Genomic DNA, 9182 nt, shown 5'->3' on the forward strand with positions numbered 1-9182 from the left:
ATACACATAAAATAATGTAAATTCGTAAAAAGTTAAATACACAAAATTCCAATAAAAGAATGTATATTTGTAGGAAAATATATATACAAAAAACAAATAAAATAACTAAAATTTGTATAAAAATATATACAAAAATACACAAAAATAATTTAAATTTGTTTGAAAATAGATATGCAAAATACACATAAAGTTAGGCAAATTTGTATTGAAATACATATACAAAAACTCACATAAAATAATGTAAATTTGTATGAAAATATATAAACAAATACATATAAAATAACGTAAATTTGGAGAAAATATATATACAAAATATACATTAAATATTTTAAATATGTATAAAAATATATTATATTATATATATTTTTATTGATATTTGCGTTATTTATGGGTATTTTGTATATGTTTTCTCATAGAAATTTACATTATTTTATTGGTATTTTGTCTATTTATTTTGATACGAATTACATGATTATTTGTGTATTTTGTACATTTTTTTATACGTATTTACATTATTTAATGTGTATTTTGTTTATATATTTTTATACAAATTTACGTTATTATATGTGTATTTGTATAAGTATTTTTATACAAATTTACATTATTTTATGTATTTTGTATATATATTTCAATTCAAATTTAGCTTATTTTATGTGTATTTTGAATATCTATTTATTTTAATACAAAATCAAATATTTTATGGTTTTTCGTATATATATTTTTATAAAAAATGCGTTATTTTATGAGTATTTTGCATCTTAATTTTCATACAAATTTACATTATTTTATTAACCCATAAACCTCGGGCTAGGGGTCTATTGTCACTCTCCCAGCGCGCGAGCGATACTGCAAATTTTTGGAAAAATAGGTGTTGCTCACCAATGCCCTGTGTGGTAATTTCAAACGAAAACATAATAGTTTTTACTGCTATCTCATCGCCAATCCTTCCTCCTCATGATGAAAGATATTGGAAGTGTCTAGGTTGAACCACGGCAGAGATATGATGTTGGGAAGAGGTACCATTTTCGGCCAAGCCGAGCGCACTTGTTCGTGCGGGTGCTGTTGACCTGGGCCTTGGTCTCCTGCCTCGCCCCGCGCCATCACACAGTACGTAGGCATCCTTTCCTACCAGCTCGATTATTCATATTAGGCTACATATTTCGTATGTTTGACTCTCATAAAAAATACCTTCTTCCGAAAATAAATGTTTTTTTTTATTACATGCAGAAAAAAGCTTCCATAAGCACAGTACAATTATGGCATATATACACTTATTAGGCTACATATTACGCAGGTTTGACGCTCATAAAATAACTCTTTACGAAACTGAATGTGTTTTTGCTATTATATGCGAAGAAAATCTTTCATAAACACTGTACAAATATGGAATACATAAACATATTAGGCTACATATTACGCGTGTTTGTAGCTTACATAAAAATAAATCCTTACAAAACTGAATAACTTCTCTGCTTTTATATGTACAAGAAATACTTTCATAAACAGAAATATAACATGCGGTGGCTGAGCGCGCTCCCTGAGAATAGGGGTAGAGGAACAGGGGCCCTGGCGCTCCCTTACTCCACGAATTCATACACGTGGAAATCATTATCATCAAGTCTCTCCATTAAAATGGTCTATAGTGCTCTGGGAGGTTGCGTGAAACGTAGGACAGGGATGCCATCAACCACTGAAAGTAATAATTACGTCACGGGATTACAGATCTAGGCGGGAGAGCAGAGAGCGGGAACTCCCGCCACCCGAAGCTCTCCGCCCGAGCGGGAATTCCCGTCACCCGAAGCGTATGGGTTAATATTTTCTGTATTTATTTAGATACGATTTTACATTATTTTATTTGTGTCTCGTATATATATATTTTTTATAAATATTTACATTATTTAATGTGTTTTTTGTATATATATTTGGTACAAATTTACGTTATTTTAAGTCTATATGTTTATATATTTTCATTCAAATTTACATTATTTTATGTGTATTTTGTATATGTATTTCAATACAAATTTACCTAATTTTATATGTTTTTTGTATATTTATTTTCATACAAGTTTAAATTATTTTTCTGTATTTTTGTATATAGTTTTATACAAATTTAGGTTATTTTATGTGTATTTTGTATATCTATTTTCATACAAATACACATTCTTTTCATGATATTTTGTTTATTTATTCTGACACGAATTAACATTATTTAATGTGTTTTTTGAATATAGATTTTTATACGTATTTACATTATTTCAAGTGTATTTTGTATATATATTTCTATAGAAATCTGCGTTATTTTATGTGTATTCGTATATATATTTTGAAACAAATTTACATTGTTTTATGTGTACTTTGCATATTTTTTCAATACAAATTTACGTTATTGTATGTGCATTTTGTACATTAATTTTAATACAAATTTGATTAATCTATGTGTATTTTTGTATATGTATTTTAAAAAAATATGCTTTATTTTATGGGTATCTTGCATCTTTATTTTCATACAAATTTACATTATTTTATTGATATTCTGTGTATTTATTTTGATATGATTTTACATTATTATATGTGTATTTTGTATATATATTTTATATAAAATGTATTTGTTTTCATTTCATTCAAATCTACATTATTTTATGTGTTTTTTGTACATGTATTTAAATACAAATTTAACTAGTTATATATGTATTTTGTATATCTATTTTGTATGTATATTTTCATAGAAATTTACTCTATTTTATGAGTATTCGTATATATATTTTGATACAAATTTACATTATTAATGTGTATTTTGCATATCTATTTCAATTCAAATTTACTTTATTTTACGTGCATTTTGTATATTTATTTTAATACAAATTTAATTATTTTATATGTATTTTTGTATATATATTTTTATGCAAATATGCGTTATTATATGGATATTTTGCATCTTTATTTTCATACAAATTTACATCATTTTATTGATATTCTCTTTATTTATTTTGATACGATTTAACATTATTCTATGTGTTTTTTGTATATATTTTTTTTATACATATTTACATTATTTAATGTTCATTTTGTATATATATTTTATCCAAATTTACATTATTTTATGTGTATTTGTTTATATATTTTCATTCATATCTACATTATTTTATGTGTTTTTTGTATATATATTTTTCTACGTATTTAAATTATTTTATGTGTATTTTGTATATACATTTTCATTAAAAAATTACGTTATTTTATTGTGTATAAGTATATATTTTGATACAAATTTTATACAAATTCATGTTATTTAATGTGTATTTGTATATATATTTTCATACAAATTTATATTATTTTATGTGTATTTTTTCATATATTTCATTACAAATTTACCTTATTTTATGTTTATTTTGTATATTTATTTCATTCAATTTTAAATTATTTTATGTTATATTTGTATTTGTATTTAGGTTATTTTATGTGTATTTTGTATATATATTTTCATTCAAAATTACATTATTTTATTGGTATTTCTTAATTTAATTCGATACGAATTTAAATTATTTCATAGGTATTTTGTATACATATTTTTATACTCATTTACATTATCTAATGTGTGTTTTGTATATATATTTTTATGCAAATTTATTTAATGTTCATTTTTGTACATATATTTTTATAGAAATTTGCGTTATTTTATAAATATAGTTTTATATAAATTTACGTTATTTTATGTGCATTTTGTATATTTATATTTATACAAATACACATTCTTTTATTGGTATATTCTTTATTTACATTTATACGAATTTACATTATTTTATGTGTATTTTGTATACATTTTTTTATACGTATTTACTTAATTTTATGTGTATTTTGAATATGTATTTTTATAGAAATCTACGTTATTTTATGTGTATTCGTATATATATTTTGAAACAAATTTACATTATTTTATATGTATTTTGCATATCAATTTCAATACAAATTTACCTTATTGTATGTGCATTTTGTATATTTATTTTAATACAAGTTCAAATATTTTATGTGTATTTTGGAATCAATCATTTTATAAAAAATGCGTTATTTTATAGGTATTTTGCATCTTAATTTTCATTTCATATGTACTTTGTATATATATTTTTATACGCTTTTACATTATTTAATATTTATTTTGAATATATATTTTTATACAAATTCATGGTATTTTATGTGTATTTGTATATATATTTTCATATAAATTTACATTATTTTATATGTATTTTGTACATATATTTTATTACAAATCTACCTTATTTTATGTTTATTTTGTATGTGTATTTTGTATATTTATATTTATCCAAATACACATTCTTTTATTGGTATTTTGTTTATTTATTTTAATTCGAATTTACATTATTTTATGTGTATTTTGTATATGTATTTTTATAGAAATCTACGTTATTTTATGTGTATTCGTATATATATTTTGAAACAAATTTACATTATTTTATATGTATTTTGCACATCAATTTCAATACAAATTTACCTTATTGTATGTGCATTTTGTATATTTATTTTAATACAAGTTCAAATATTTTATGTGTATTTTGGTATCAATCATTTTAAAAAAAATGCGTTATTTTATAGGTATTTTGCATCTTAATTTTCATTTTATATGTACTTTGTATATATATTTTTATACGCTTTTACATTATTTAATATTTATTTTGAATATATATTTTTATACAAATTCATGGTATTTTATGTGTATTTGTATATATATTTTCATATAAATTTACATTATTTTTGTTGTATTTTGTACATATATTTTATTACAAATCTACCTTATTTTATGTTTATTTTGTATGTGTATTTTGTATATTTATTTTTATCCAAATACACATTCTTTTATTGGTATTTTGTTTATTTATTTTAATTCGAATTTACATTATTTTATGTGTATTTTGTATACATTTTTTTATACGTATTTACTTAATTTTATGTGTATTTTGTATATATATTTTTATAGAAATCTACGTTTTTTTATTTGTATTCGTATATATATTTTGAAACAAATTTACATTGTTTTATATGTATTTTTGCATATCTCTTTCAATACAAATTTACCTTATTGTATGTGCATTTTGTATATTTATTTCAATACAAATTTAAATATTTTATCTGTATTTTGGTATATATATTTTTATGAGAAATGCGCTATTTTATGGGAATTTTCCATCTTTATTTTCATATAAATTTACATTATTTTATTAATATTCGTTGTATTTATTTTGATACGATTTTACATTATTCTATTTGTTTTTTGTATATACTTTTTTATACATATTTACATTATTTAATGTGTATCTTGCATATATTTTATACAAATTTATTATCTATTATCTATTTTCATACAAATACACATTCATTTCATGATATTTTGTTTATTTATTTTGACGAATTTACATTATTTGATATATATTTTGTATATATATTTCTATAGAAATCTACTTTATTTTATGTGTATTCGTATATATATTTTGAAACAAATTTACTTTGTTTTATATGTATTTTACAATATATCTTTCAATACAAATTTACCTTACTGTATATGCATTTTGTATATTTATTTCAATACAAATTTAAATATTTTATGTGTATTTTGGTATATATATTTTTTAAAAAATGCAATAATTTTTGGGAATTTTGCATCTTTATTTTCATACAAATTTACATGATTTTATTGATATTCTGTGTATTGATTTTGATACGATTTTACATTATTCTATTTGTTTTTTGTATATATTTTTTTATACACATTTACATTATTTAATGTGTATCTTGCATATATATTTTATACAAATTTACGTTATTTTAAGTGTATTTGTTTATATATTGTCATTCAAATTTACATTATTTGATGTGTATTTTGTATATTTCTTTTCAAACAAATTTAAATTATTTTTGTGTATTTTTGTATATAGTTTTATACAAATTTAGGTTATTTTATGTACGCATTTACATTATTTAGTGTGTGTTTTGTATATATATTTTTATGCAAATTTACTTTATTTTATGTGCATTTTTGTACATATATTTTTATAGAAATTTGAGTTATTTGTATATGTTTTCTCATACAAATTTACATTATTTTATTGCTATTTTCTTTATTTATTTTGATACGAATTACATGATTATATGTGTATTTTGTACAAATTTTTTATACGTATTTACATTACTTAATGTGTATGTTGTTTATATATTTTTAAACAAATCTACGTTATTAATGTATTTGTATAAATATTTTGATACAGATTTACATTATTTTATGTATTTTGTATGTACATTTCAATTCAAATTTAGCTTATTTTAGCTGTATTTTGTATATATATTTTCATACAAATTTAATAACTTCTGTGTATTTTTGTATATAGTTTTATACAAATTTACGATATTTTATGTGTATTTTGTATATTTATATTTATACAAATACACTTTCTTTTACTTGTATTTTGTTTATTTATTTTGATAAGATATTTATTTGTATTTTGTATTAATTTTTTATAATTATTTACTTTATTTTATGTGTATTTTGTATATATTTTTATAGAAATCAACGTTATTTTATGTGTATTCGTATATATATTTTGAAACAAATTTACATTGTTTTATATGTATTTTGCATATCTATTTCAATACAAATTTAGTTTACAGTATGTGCATTTTTTATATTTATTTTAATACAAATTTTAATATTTTATGTGTATTTTGGTATAAATATTTTTATAAAAAATGCGTTATTTTATGGCTATTTTGCATCTTTATTTTCATACAAATGTACATTATTTTATTAATATTCTGTGTATTTATTTTGATACGATTTTACATTATTCTATTTGTGTTTTGTATATATTTTTTTATAAATATTTACATTATTTAATTAGTATTTTGTATATATATTTGTTACAAATTTACGTTATTTTAAGTGTATATGTTTATATATTTTCATTCAAACTTCCATTATTTTATGTGTATTTTACATATGTATTTCAATACAAATTTACCTAATTTTATGTGTATTTTGTATATTTATTTTCATACAAATTTAAATAATTTTTGTGTATTTTTGTATATAGTTTTATACAAACTTAGGTTATTTTATGAGTATTTTGTATATCTATTTTCATACAAATACACATTCTTTTATTGATATTTTGTTTATTTATTTTGACGAGAATTTAAATTATTTAATGTGTATTTTGTATATATATTTTTATACGTATTTACATCATTTCATGTGTATTTTGTATATATATTTCTATAGAAATCTACGTTATATTATGTGTATTCGTAAATAGATTTTTAAACAAATTTACACTTTCATGTGTATTTTGCATATTTTTTCAATACAAATTTACCTTATTATATATGCATTTTGTATATTAATTTTAATACAAACTTAATTATTCTATGTGTATTTTTGTATATGTATTTTTATAAAAATATGCTTTATTTTAAGGTTATTTTGCATCTTTATTTTCATACAAATTTACGTTATTTTATTGATATTCTGCTCATTCATTTTGATACGATTTGACATTATATATGTGTATTTTGTATATATTTTTCATACAAATTTACGTTATTTTATGTGTATTTGTTTATATATTTTGACACAAATTTACAATATTTTATTGGTATTTTGTATATATATTTCAAAAGAAATTTACCTAGTTTTATGTGTATTTTGAATATCTATTTTCATACAAACTCAAATTATTTTTATGTATATTTGTATATATTTCAATACAAATTTTAGTTATGTTATGTGTATTTTGTAAATCTATTTTCATTCAAATATATATTATTTTATTGGTATTTTGTTGATGTTTATTGATACGAATTTACATTATTTTATATGTACTTTTTATATATATTTTTATACGCATTTACATTATATAATATTTATTTTGAATATATAATTTTATACAAATTCATGGTATTTTATGTGTATTTGTATATATATTTTCATATAAATTTACATTATTTTATGTGTATTTTGTAGATATATTTCATTAGAAATTTACCTTATTTTATGTTTATTTTGTATGTGTATTTTGTACATTTATATTTATACAAATACACATTCTTTTATTGATATTTTGTTTATTTATTTTGTTTCGAATTTATATTATTTTATGTGTATTTTGTTTACATTTTTTTATACGTATTTACCTAATTTTATGTGTATTTTGTATAGATATTTTTATAGAAATCTACGTTATTTTATGTGTATTCGTATATATATTTTGAAACAAATTTACCTTGTTTTATATGTATTTTTGCATATCTCTTTCAATAGAAGTTTACCTTATTGTATGTGTATTTTGTATATTTATTTCAATACAAATTTAAATAATTTATGTGTTTTTTGGTATATATATTTCTATAAGAAATGCGCTATTTGATGGGAATTTTGCATCTTTATTTTCATACAAATTTACATTATTTTATTAATATTCTGTGTATTTATTTTGATACGATTTTACATTATTCTATTTGGTTTTTGTATATATATTTTTTATACATATTTACATTATTTAATGTGTATCTTGCATATATATTTCATACAAATTTATTATCTATTATTTATTTTCATACAAATACACATTCTTTTCATGATATTTTGTTTATTTATTTTGACACGAATTTACATTACTTAATATGTATTTTATATATATATTTTTATACGTATTTACATAATTTCATGTGTATTTTGTATATATATTTCTATAGAAATCTACGTTATTTGATGTGTATTCGTATATATATTTTGAAACAAATTTACACTGTTTTATTTGTATTTTGCGTTTTTTTTCAATACAAATTTACCTTATTGTATGTGTGCATTTTGTGTATTAATTTTAATACAAATTTAATTATTCTATGTGTATTTTTGTATATGTATTTAAAAAAAAATATGCTTTATCTGATGGGTATTTTGCATCTTTATTTTCATACAAATTTAAATTATTTTATTGATATTCTGTGTACTTATTTTGATACGATTTTACATTATTCTATGTATAACAAAAATAAATACAGAATACACAAAAATAGATATGCAAAATACATATAAACAATGTCAATTTGTTTCAAAATATATACGAATACACATGAAATAAGGTAGATTTCTATAAAATACATATACAAAATACACATAA

The sequence above is a fragment of the Eriocheir sinensis genome, unplaced genomic scaffold (assembly GCF_024679095.1).
Source record: "Eriocheir sinensis breed Jianghai 21 unplaced genomic scaffold, ASM2467909v1 Scaffold30, whole genome shotgun sequence".
NCBI classification, from domain to species: domain Eukaryota; kingdom Metazoa; phylum Arthropoda; class Malacostraca; order Decapoda; family Varunidae; genus Eriocheir; species Eriocheir sinensis.